This window comes from Diceros bicornis, chromosome 4 (assembly GCF_020826845.1).
Source record: "Diceros bicornis minor isolate mBicDic1 chromosome 4, mDicBic1.mat.cur, whole genome shotgun sequence".
Lineage (NCBI taxonomy): Eukaryota > Metazoa > Chordata > Mammalia > Perissodactyla > Rhinocerotidae > Diceros > Diceros bicornis.
The window spans coordinates 69,178,881-69,192,421 of NC_080743.1; positions in this window are offsets into that span (position 1 = coordinate 69,178,881).

The following is a 13,541-nucleotide window of genomic DNA, read 5'->3' on the forward strand; positions in this document are numbered from 1 at the left end:
TCTCACTTATATGTGGAATCTAACATAGTCAAACGCACAGAAGCAGAGAGTAAAATGGTGTTTGCCAGGGGCTGGGAGTAGGGGTAATGAGGAGGTACTGGTCAAAGGGTATGAAGTTTCAGTTATGCAAAGTCAGTCAGTTCTAGGGATCTGTATAACATAGGGCGTATGATGAACAATATTGTATTGTATACTTAAAAAGTTGCTAAGAGGGTAGAGTTCACGTGCTCTTATCACAAAGAGAGGTGGGAGGAAAATTCTGGAGGTGATGGATAAGTTGATGGCATTGATGTGACGTCTCTACAGTTTTCTGTATGTTGTTCATAACTCATTAAAGTAGTAAAAAGAGAAAAAGAAAAAGAAAACAGGTAACAACTTCCTCAAAATATCCTAAGTAGGGTGCACCTCACAGAAACACACATCAATTAATACTATCATTGCTGTTATTGTTTTAAAGGACAACTTGTGAAGAAATTATAAAGCACCTAAGCACATTACTTTGTATTTATTCTAGCAGTTGGTTAGTCATTCTATCATATGCTTGATTAAAACAAATAAAAAACTCGCTTAAGTTCGATACTCAACAAAAAGCATTCACTTCTATTCCATGCCACTCTGCACCTATTTCATACCACAACCATTGCATTTTTCTTACTGTTTTCAAATTAATCTCCTTTTGGTCTCTTTCCCTTCCTAAACTTTGAATGCCTTAAGGCCAAATGTATCTCCATATCCCCCAATGCCCAGCTAGCACGGTCTGTACACATAGTAGGTGCTTAGTGAAGCTTGTCGTCAGCAACCCCTCTATCTCCTCTCCTTTCCTGGGCTCTCTTGGTGCACCTGCCTCACGCAGCTCCTTAACCTCACAGCCCACCACTGTGCTACTCCTCTCTGACCCCCATCCTCGAATTCATGGCCCATAGCTTCCCTGATGAATTAAAGTACTTCAATGTGCATTAACAGCGGGGGATAGGGAACTCTCTCCCAAGTAAAATATGGCATCTCCCAAGTATAACACACTTTTTTCCTGGGTCCTCAGGGACAATTCGGCTGCCTTGTTGGCTAACCCAGGAGTAACTCCAGGTTGCAGGGAAGCCACCTCCGGCTATTGAAATTCAGATGGAATTTCGACATGGGTGTTCAAAAGGGAACAATCTTTTATTTTTAGATAAATATTTTGCCCATAATTCCATGACCTGGAGAAGCATCCGCAAGATTTCTACAAATTCCCAAGAACTAGCTTTCTCCTGGAAAGCAGACGAATTAAGAGCTTCTGCAGAAGCTGGCACGTGTGTATCATATGTGTAAAGCACTGCTTTTGTGGCTGCAGCAGGTATGAAGATAAAAGGGCACAGTTGACTGAGCTGTCTCATGAATGGGATGGGGGCAGGGCTGGGATGCAGCGGGTATAGATAGGAAATACTACATCTAGTGGGAGAGCAGAACATATGTCACGAGGTGGCATTTGAGATATTGATCCTGAAAGTGGGAAAGACTTTTCTTTTTGTTTTTTATGGTTAGGCGGATTGGCCCTGAGCTAACATCTGTGCCCATCTCCCTCCATTTTGTATGTGGGATGCTGTCACAGCACAGCTTGATGAGTGTTGTGAGTCTGTGCCAGGGATCAGAACCCACAAACCCAGACTGCTGAATCGGAGCATGCTGCACTTAATCACTACACCACTGGGCCGGCCCCAAGACTTTTCTTTATTTTTTCTTTTACCACTAGCCAATTTCTTTTTAAGTCTCTTAAAGCCTCTATTTTTTTCTTTTTTGAGGAGGATGGCCCTGTGCTAACATCTGTTGCCAATCTTAATCTTTTTTGTTTTTTTCTTTTTTCTCCCCAAAGCCCCAGTGCATAGTTGCGTATCATAGTTGTAGAGTTGTAGCTGTTCTATGTGGGATGCCATCACCACATGGCTTGATGAGCGGCGAGTAGTTCTGTGCCCAGGATCAGAAGTGGCAAACCCTGGGCCGCCAAAGCAGAGCAGGCGAACTTAACTGCTACACCACCAGCCGGCCCCAGACTTGTCAGTTTTTACAGGAAGAGATGGAGGAAGTCAGAGGAGGATTACAGATAATGAGATGACATCATTGCTATTTATTGAGCATCTCCTATGTTCTTCGTCCTGTGTATGTTATCTCAATGAATATCCCCAAAAACAGCACGAGGTAGGCACAGTTACCCCCATTATTCACATTAAGAGCAAGCCATTAATATTAATTTGCCCTGATCTTATTCTCTCTCTGAAGGTTACCACTATCCAACTAGTCTCCCAAAATAGAAAACTAGAGATTATTCAAAATTCCTTCTCATTTATCAATACATCAATGACTAATCATGTCCTTTCCACCACCTAAAAAGTCTTGTTTCTATAGCTTCCGACCTGTCCCCAGGGCATAGCTTAAATTACACTCTCATCATCTTTTCTGAATGATTCAATTATCTCTCGGCTAAGCCATACCTCTAGTTTTACCCCTTCCAATTCACCAGCATGATCTTTCTTTAGTTGTTGTTAATCTCTTACTGTGCCTAATTTAAAGTTTATCATAGGTATGTACCTATGGAAAAAAACATAATATATATAGAGCTCAGTACTATCTGTGGTTTCAGGCATCCACTGGAGGTCTTGGAAGGTATCCCCCATGGATAAGGGGGGACTATTGTACAGCAAGCATCAAGAGCCAAAACAAAAATTATCTCATTTAAAAATGAAATCCATGTATGTTTATCTCAAATTCAACTCAGAATTAAATATTTGTGCAGCAAAAAAACAAGCACAGATTTCATATAAAAGAAATTTTATCGTGCATTTTTAGTTTCAAAAATAACATTCATGCAAAAAAAATTATATATATAATAATTTTGTAACAGCTGCATTTGTATTTGAGAGTGATCACGTCACTCAGTAAGAACATATTTTTTAAGTCTTCTATAAATTTGCATCTTAAACTAGATTTTTATTCATATTGTTTGGGTTAAGATTTTAATAGCTTAATTATTCAATGAGTCTTACTAAAATGTCATGTTGTGAATAATATTAATTAAAATAAATGTACAGCTTTTATTTAAATTAAATCAACCAAGCCTACCTTTAGGAAAATTAAATCTCATTTTGGCTTACGTCAGTTATTTAACAAAAACTTGTCTGCCTTATGAATTTTACAAATATATGAAAACAAAAGAAAGATTGATTTCAAAAGGTAAGCTAAGCTTTACTACCTATTTTTTCAAGAAAGCTTGGCTAAAATGTAATTTTTAGTTTTAAATAGGACTACTCTTTCCCATGAAATATTCCACATAGTATGCCTCATGAGCATCTTACACAGTAGGAATTTATTGTAAGATTTTTAGGCCTATTTGAATAAGGTAAAAAAGTCAAAGACATGGAAACAAAGGAAAAAAAGTTTTCTCTGTCTACCTAATGACTTGCCTCCAATTTGTGATCCTTTGTGGGGAGGGAGAGCCACACAAAAAGTACAGTGTGGGACAAAATATTATAATAATTGGGACAAAATAAGTAGATCTGTCACCAAACCAAAGTGAGTCCCCTCCTTGGTGAGCTAATCAAACTATACCAGACATAGGTATCACACAAAGCAGACATTTTATCTACAGCATGCAGCACATAAAATGGAGGCCATAGGGGATAATTTCACAAAGCTATGGCTCCCCGAACAAGAAGAGCAGTTGTCTTTTATTTGGGGTAAAGAATGAATATACAAGAAGCAAGTTTTGTCATTCCATGTAGAGGCAGGCATAGGCTGGCAGGAGCGCAGTTCAGATACACGCCTTCACATACATCTCATGTTATGTTAACAGAATGTTAGCTCCTCCCAGGGTAGTGTTTTTAACACTATAACGAAGTCAAGGTTACTTTTATACTTTTCCATTCTTCTGCGCAGCCGTCATAAGCGCGGCGTGCTTCGCCCTGGTCTGAACTGGTTCAAGCTGGTGGGTAGCTGGTCCTTTTCCTGAGAAACGACTTTGAGAAACTACTGAATGCTGACTGTATTTGTTAAGCAGTTCTTTGAGCTATCAAGCAACAAGCAACTCTTTATGCCTAAGCAACTCTTTAAGCAACTGGGGGCAGGTAGCTGGTGATGGATCTACAGAAAAACATCATTCTCTATTAAGCAGAGCATTGACCATTATCATCTACAACTTACTGATAACATAAGCCACAGATTTAACAATTTCTATCTAGGGTTTCCTTGAGACCTGAAGATTATTTCCAGGATTTCTCTAGGGTAAGCAGAAAGGCTGATCTCACAGTCAGTTGGCCTCCTCCTCATCTCATGTATTAGTCAGGATCTAGTTAGGGGTCAGAAACCTCACCAATAATTTCTCAGGGAAAATGCAATATAAAGAATTATTAAGTAGTAATAGGCAGTTAACTAAAAGAGGTAAAAGAGGACGCTGAGGAACACAGGAAAAGTAAAATCGGGAAGTAGCTACCACCTCCAGGGTTAAGGGAAAGAATATTCAAGGAGGAAACTAAGACTTTGGAAGAGGGTACCCACCACACAAGGCTGAGATTCAGATCTTGTTGGAACGTGTGGATGCAGCTCAGCCTGTAGGGCAACAGAGAAGTTTACTGGGGTCTTGGTTGGGAGAGAGCTTTTCCTTGGGAAGCTTCTTGCCTGGGTGCTGGAGAAGTTCACTGGAGAGTGAATTCTTAGGCCTCCCTCTTGTCACTGGGAGCTATGCTGTGGGAGGAGAACAAAGCACTTGAGAACCAGGAAGAGAAGCTACATTCTCTGGCAGTGTCCCTCCAGTGCCCTTTATTAACAAAGACAGCTGGCAATGGAGAAATGTTTACAGGGTCCTACCCAGTGTCCCAAAGCAGTCAAAGAAGGATGCATTTGGACCAGAGAGGCAATAAATTGATAACTGGCACATCTCATCTGTATCTTCATATATCTTGTCAACCAAGACATGGTCTCCTAAGTCTATTGCTTAGTACATTCTATTTCTGTTAACATAGCATGGAGAATATTTCCAAGCATATATCACGGTGTAATTAAATCTTTATAAACTTTCTAACAAAACACATTGAATGTACTTATTCCTTAACCAAATACATTTACTATCCTTCTAGTATATTTCTAGTTTGATCAATGATAACCATCACTTATTAACTAGTTTGTACTTTTATAAGCAGCACAACTTATAAGCTTTATAAAAGTTTCATTTTCAAGCTTTTTAAAGCTATATGATTTTGCAAATGATACAGCTACGATAGCTTAAGAATTTCTTCATCTTTCCTCTCAAGTAATAAGATGATACTTTAATATCTTATGGCTTGAGATTTTCTGTGAAATAAAGAGCTAGGGAACATTGACTTCCAAAGGAATCAGGTCGAGTCTGCATTGAACATCAGTGCTCCACAGGGCACTACTGTTCTATAGTCTCACACAGGTGCTTCTGGTGAAGCCCTACCTGAACTTACCAATTGGAACTCACTTGACACTCCCGTTTTTATATTATATTTGCTTCTTATATCTGATTCATTAGAATATTTCTCTCATGCCCTTTTTGACATCCCTTATCTTTTGTCTAATTTATGTGTAGGTGTATTATACCATTAGTTTCCAATACCACACGTGTAAAATAAACAGCTTCCCTTGCAGAAAGTACCTTCCCTTAGGCTTGCAAAATTCTTTACACAGAAGACTCATGAAGTAAATCGTTATGGTCTATAGAAAAACAGAATAAAATTTAGAAACAAATATCATATGTCTTAACATTTAAGATGTTTTGAAATAAAAATGAAAATTTATAGAAATTTCCTTAATTTTTTAATAGTGTCTGCTTCAGAATCAGCAGTTTTTCTGATATTTTTAAATTCACTGAAATCCTTTGTCATTGCCTACTTGGAAATTTTGTCTAGAGCCTTGGCAGTAACAACTACCAGAAGACCACAAAAAATCCCTGCTTTTGGTAAGGGTGTAGAAGGTGGCTGTTGCCACCAAGTAGTAACTAATGAAGATTTCATGTCTTGGGAGGAAAATTTTGGACAATGTAGTTTTCTGATACGACCAACTTGGAAGGTTAAAACAGTACTAGCGGCATTAAAAACAAGATGAATTTAAGAGTCATGTCTTATGTTCACTATCACTTGGGGGAGAAAATCAAATCTACTCATTTAATAAAATACACTGGCTAGATTTCAAGGAAAACAATCCAAGATGGGGCTCAAACAGAAAAGTGAAAAGATTTCCCCACTGCACTAGTTTAGTTTCCTGCCTACTACATCATCTGCCACACTGGCTCTCATCCTTATTCACTGGGCCCTGCTGAGGGGCTCCTGGTAAATGTTCACCATCATTCTAGAAAACAGAGCAGATGAGGTGGTAGCACCAACTGTAGGTCCCAACCAGACGGACAGTTTTAGAGTTCTTCAGTCTGATTCTCCCAAGGCAATTTTTGGGGTCAACACGGCAAATAATTAAAAATCCAGATGACAATAACTAACATCTATTGAGTGCTTATTCTGTGCCAGGCACTATGCTAAACTTCTTAAACACAGTAATTCTTTTGGTCTCCATGGTAATCCAATGATGTTTTACAGTTGAGTAAACGGAGGTTTAGTCAAAAGCAGTCACTTGCCCAAGATCACACACATGATGACAAAGTGGTGAATCTAGGATTAGAAACCAGAAAGTCCAGCTCCAGAGCCTATGCTCTCAACCACCACCCTGGATGTCTTAATACATCATCTACAAAGAAATGGTGTTACCTGACTATCAGTCTACTGAGGGTCGCTAAATGCTTGTGGGGCAAGACTTCAGATGATGAACACTGAATTTATTAGAGACTCTTTCTTCGTGAGAAATTTCATTTGCTAGTTTATGGATTTTCCTCTTTAAGAATTTGCTAATCCTACCCTTCTCCCAATTCCACATCCTCTAGCTAGGACAGATTAGTGCTTTTACTTTTCTGACTTCTTAAGGTAGGCTCTGTTAACATGCTATACGCCACGCCAAGTGTTGAGGGTCAGACCTTGGAATTGCCCTGCCACCACGTGGAGAGAGGGTTGAAAGCTGTAGTAAGAGAGGAGCAAGACTTCTTTTTGGGAAAGGAAAAGGTTCTCCTTGCCCTTCTCTCAGCCTTATCACATTAAAGGATTTTAAAAAAATAATTCTTGCTATTCCTCATTAGGATTGGTATGCAGAGTAGGTGGAATACAAATCTATCCTTCTCCACTGCACACCAATTAGATTTCTTTGCCAAAATCCCATCAGTACTTTCCAGATTATAATACAGCTCCAGCATAACCAAAAAAAACTCAAACTGCTAACTCTCTCTGCATTCATCCCTCTCCAAAAGAATAAATACGACATAAAAATCTATTAAAAAACATAGTATTAAAATATATAGTACCCACGTTATACTAGGACATAGTAATTTAGCAAGGCTCAGTAACTTAACATCACAGATGAACCCATGAAACTAAAAGTATCTAAGGGAAACTTGCTCAGGCTGTAAGAGCCATAACAACAATTCACAAAGAGAGTCTTAAATTTTCAGAGGAAGAACTGTTAGCATTTGAAATAATCATAATGCAGCTCTTGTGCAAATTAGTAATTAAGGCAGTTAATTTGTGATACTAAGTAAAATGGTGGCCAGTGATGATTTAAAATAATCTGAGTTTATATATCTCTTTTGTAATTTTCATTATTTTAGGATCAGGAATAAAAACACAACACTTTTGAATCTAGAGACAATTCTTAATTACATATAACTGATTGTGCAATTTCTGGATTATCAAGGCCCTTGGATTGTCCTTGGTTTTGCCGATCATCCTTTCACTGTCTATTAACACTCCCAGCAGAAGGTGGAGAACAGAGCAAAGAGGTGGAGAAGTCCCCATCGTTCAAGCGTCACTATCTACGAACTCGATTGTTTGTAGAGGTGGATTTTGTATGAGTTAGTTGGTGCTGGGAGAGAAAGAGAGGAAAGAAAGATAGGGAAATGAATGGCCTATTCTGCCTAGTCCCCCTTTCTTCTTCCTTCTCTTCCCCAACCACCTCTACCTCCCCACCTCCCTTCCCATAGTTCAGCCTGCAGTGTCCTTCAATCCTGTATAAAACAGGCTCTGTCCAGGACTGAGGATTAGAAAAACCCAGCTGAAGGCTTCCCTGCCCAGGAGAAGGCTATAGTCCTAGGGTTCTGCAGGTGCAGGCATGGGCCTGGGTCCTCCCTTCAGCTGTTACAGATGCTTCTGCTTGATCTGCTAAACAGCAATATAGCAAACTGGTCACGTGGAGCTACAAAGGAAAAAGAATGAGTACGTAAGGGAAAGCAAATATCAAAAAGCAATTCACCTTCCTGCTACATCAGGGGAGACTTCACGCTGCAGCAGCAGTCCTACACTCGAGACTTCCTTGAATAAAGGAAAAGACAGACTGGGGTCCAAGGGGAATTTAGGGCTTCTTTCGGAGCTGAGGCTCCAGGTTGGGACTTCATCTCCCTTGCCACCCAACCCTCCAGCTACACTGTCTGCCACTTCTCTCATTTGTGAGGAAATTCTCTTCTCAATCAGAGGGGAGTGGGAGGAGATGAAATAAATAAAGCCCCAAATCTTATGACCCTGACCCATAAGCAGACTGAACCATTCCTTGGGCTCTTACTGGTTCTCATGCGATGCAGCAGTGGGTCAAGCACTTCTTTTCTTGTAAGGGCCGGGGATTTTGCTCATCTCAACTGCTCTGTTCTTGTCCCTCCTCAAGGCCTATCTCCCCCAATTTCTTTTCTAATCTTCTTTCCTTTTTAGGACATAATGCCTTTGATTAAAGTCTACCCTCTGGTTTCTCCATTTTCCCCTCTTGGTGGTCATCTCCTCTCCAGTGACCAGCCTCAGTTGCTGCCTCCGCAGAAAAGTAGACAACTATTTAACAAATACATTTAAAAAGTGCCTAATATGTGGCAGACACTGTTCCAGCCTCTGGAAATGCAGTGATGAACAGACAAAACAAACTTGTCCTCATCAAGCTTACAGTTTAGACAGGGGAATCTAGTAACAAGAAAAAAAGAAAATATATACTATGTCAAATAAAAGTGCTATGGAGAAAAGTGAAAGCAAAGTATGGAGTAACAGAGAATGTTTGGAAAGTAGAGAATTGCTAATTTACATTAGGGTGGTCAGGAAAGGCCTCACCAATTCAGTGACGTTTGGGTGGAAACCCGAAAGAAATGAAAAGTGAGCCACGTAGATATCTGAGGAAAGACTGTTCTAGGCAGAGAATCGGCAAGTTCCCTTCCTGGGGAAAGCCGATGCTTGATGTGTTTGAGGGACAATCAAGAGGCCAGTGTATTGGGACAAGGGGGAAAGGGGGAGGAGATGGGGTCAGAGAGGCTGAGGAGTCTAAATCATGTAAAGATTTCTGGTCCATTTTCGGATTTTTTGCTTTAACTGAATGAGACGAGAGCCATTGGAGGGTTTGGGGCAAAGCCATGACCTGACCTGATGTGACTTCTGTTTAACAAGATCACTCTGGCTACAGTGTTGAGAGTAGACTGTAGGTAAAAAAGAGGGGAAGCAAGGAGATCAGTTAGAAGGTTATTTCAATAATCTAGGCAAGAGGTGACAGAGCCTTGGACCAGACTAGTCCTGGGAGATGGCAAAAAAAAAAAAAAGTGGTTGGAATCTGAGTATACTTTGAAGATGGCAGAAAGAGAAGAGTCAAGGATGACTTCAGGGTTTTTTTGACTGAGCATCTGGGAGGACACAGTTTCCATTAACTGAGGAAAGCTGTGGCTAAAACAAGTTGGCGAGAAAGACTAGGAGGGTAGTTATATATATATATTAAGTTTGAGATAGTAATAAAATGCTGATTTGACATTCCCCAGTCAAAATTTCTAGGACAAATAGTTCCTGGTGCCAGTTGACAAGAGTGACATTGAGAGATACCCCCACTCCTAGCCTTTTCCCCAATACCGTTTCCAGTGCAGAGCTGCCTGCTAAATATTATCTAAGAGCCGATCTCAAATCAAGCTTCAAGATAGATATATGCCATTCAATTTAAACCCACCCTACTCTCCAACTCACTTCTCACTGAAGTTATTCTCTCTTCCAACACCCCCTTCTTCTCTCTCTCCTCTTCCAATGATGATATCACACCACCTTAATGGAAGGCTTGGGTCATCAGCATTTTTTGGTTCATCAGACCAGTTTCCCCACAATCATTATCTCACAACTCTCTCCAATCTCAAATGATGAGCTTTTTCTTATGGTCTAAGCATAATCCTTCACCTGTACCTTTTTCCCCCGTGAATCTTATCTGTCTCCTACACTAGACTGTGAGTTCTTTGCCCAGGAAATTCTGGTAGTTCTTTATAAATATTTATTGAAATAATGAATAAACGGATGAATGGTTTCAAGCTACCAGGCTTTTCTACCTTTCTGGATTTGGGCCCCACAATTCTCTCTCTAGAATATTCAGTCTCTCTTGGTCTAAAAGTCAAGACCAGACTGATTTTCATTAGTGGCTTGAGCAATAAGTCTTTCTACTATTTAGACTCACTAATACTATTAAGCACCTACTTTTCATACAAGAGCTAGCTGGAGACTTACATGATCTTCTATTTGTGACTTCTCCACTTTTGCTGCCTTCATCTCTATAGGCAAATAATAATACCATATTTTATAGCTTTCCAACTCTTCTCATGCATATTACCTTGTTGTATCCTGACAGAAATGAGAGCTGGAAAAGGCATAACCAACCACAGGCATATCTGAGTTGCTTTCTTTTCTTTTTCATCCCTCATTTTATTCCTTTGGGCTTTTGATCCTAAAGTAGTTTGAAGAAAAAGTGTTCTCTGTTAAGTTTTGCCATACTTCTTTTTGGAAGATAACTACAAAGGGTAATATAGGGTTGTAGATAGGAAACAATGATTTTACAATTTTTATAAAGAGCTTTTGTTTATCAAAGGGGCCTCACGATGTATCAGCTTACAAAGTGCTCTAAAAAGTTAGTTTTCATCTTTTGCCAAACTGTGTCTCCCTTTTGATCACAGATTAGTCTTTTCCTCCCCAAGTCACTCTGCCTCTCCTGGGGCTCTGACGGTGCGGCTCCAGCATCAATGAACCTGGCTAGCTCTCTTGTGCCATGTGGCCAAGGAGAGTGATTCTAGGATTAGACCCAGTGAGTAAGTCAGTTGTCCCTCTCAGCCACCCCTTTACAACCCAGAGAAAAAAATCCTCCCTATCCCTGTTTTATTCTGAGTTTGGAGACTATTTCTGCAGTGCTTTATGACTTCCCTCTAGGCCCTCAGTGACTGTAATGTCTCCATTGTAACAACAGAGGGAACCAACGCACTCTCTAAACTAAACTCTAAACTCCTCCCAGATCTCTTGAGTCACCAGTAGCCTCCAGTCGATTAAGATATCAAATTCAAACATCTGGAGCTGATGCAATTCCCTGTCATGGCTGGCCCACAGTGACTTTCCAAAAAGGGCCTGCAAGATGAATCTCCTGCCCCGCATTATCCTCCTCCATCCGAAAGCCAGTAAACTTGGACAGGGAGAGGAAATGTGATTCAGGTCCCTCAGATATCACAAGGGACAGAATAGCTGGAGGAAATATTTAGAAGTGGTGTCAAAGAATACAATTAGTCATTTGTAGCATCTCTGCAGTCCACTGAGGAGAAATCATGACACGAAGGTTCTATTTTGTTCTAATGGGCTCTCTAAGTCCAAGCACAGAATTACAGAAATAAGTGAAAGGAGCAAATCTTGCTGAGAACCCACTATATGTCAGGTACTTCATGAGATAATCATGAAATAATTTACATTTATTTAATTATGACAAAAGCATATATTCCATCCCATCTTAAAATTAGCCAAAGAAACTAGGGCCAAGAGAGTTTTGGTTAATTTACTTAGGGTCACATAGACAGTAAGTTGTAGATTGAAATCAGGTCTGACTCTGAAGACAGAGTTTGGTCTCTAGACCTACAGAGAAAGTGCCAAAGTACCTGGCTCAAGCTCTTTCTAAAGCTGCTTTTGACGCTGAAGGGGATGTGGGAATTGAAAAGATGGGCAATGTTGTGACAGACTACAGATTGGTCCACCTACCTGAGGGTGTAGAAGAAAGTAACCAGAACAAAGTCTCTTGAAACAGATATTTCCAATGCCAGGAAAAAACAGATTCTATTATAGGCATCCTCAGGTGGCCAAAGTTTATGATAACCGCTGTGTCTTACACAGTCAGAGCTGCTATAATAAATTATCATAGACTGGGTAGCTTAGACAATAAACATTTATTTCTCACGATTCTGGGGGCTAGCAGCCCAAGACCAGGGTACCAGCATGGTCGGGTTTTTAGTGAAGGCTCTCTTCCTAGGTTATAGACAGCTGTCTTCTGATCGTATCTTCATATGGTGGAGAGCAGAGAAAGGAAGCAAGCTTTCTTGCATTTCTTCTTATAAGGGCATTAATCCCATTATAAGAGTTCCACCCTCATGATACAATTATCTCTCAAAGTCCCCATCTCCAAATACTATCACATTCAGAATTAGGGTTTCAACACATGAATTTGTGGGGGAACACAGTCATTCAATTCATAGCACATCGCAAAGAGACACCATTCAGGAGAGAAGAAAGAATGGGTAAGAGAGGAGCGGTAGATTCCTTCCAGTTAGAGACTGGAATTTCAAGTGAATCTCTGGTATTTATTTCCTGGCCTGTAGCAGCCATGTGGAAAGGAGAGAATCTAAGGAGAAAGACAACAGGAGTGAAGGAAACTAAAAGGAAAAAGGAAATGTATCAGGTGATCACGCAAGACAATTTACAGAAGAGAAAATAAAAAGATCTAATAAAAGTATGAAAAGGGTATACTCTACTAATAACAACAAAAAATAAAAACTATATCAAAATACCATTTTTTGATTATAAAATTAAAGAGAAAAATTTTTAGTAATAATGCTTCATATTGATATGGGTATGGTAAGTCATGCACTCTTTGTTAGAGCATAAATGTACAAAACTGGTCTACAAAGTAATTTTGTAATAATGTTAAGTTTTGTGACATTAATTATTTATTCCTTTCTAGTCTCTAGTTTTTTATTGCTACATAAATTACTCTAAAAATTACTTAGCAACTTAAAGCAACAATGAACATATATTATCGCATATAATTTTTGTAGGACTAAATTTAGAAGTGGCTTAGATGGGTGTTCTAGCTTAGGGGCTCTCTCATAAATTTGCAGCCAAGATTTCAGTCAGAGCTGCAGTCATATGAAGGCTTGACTGGGATTGGAAAATCTGCTTCCAAGATGGCTCACTCACATGGCTGTTGGCAGGAGCTTCAGTTCCTCACCATGTAGAATTCTCCATGGGAGAAGTCTTGATGGTCTTCATGACAAGGCAACTAGCTTTCCCTAAAACAAGTGATCAAAGGTATAGCAACGCAGAAGCTGCAATGTCTTTTATGACATAGGAAGTCATACACCACCATTTCCACAATATCCTATTGGTTACACAGGTCAGCCCTACTCAGTGTGAGAGGGGACTATAAGAGAATGTGAATACTAG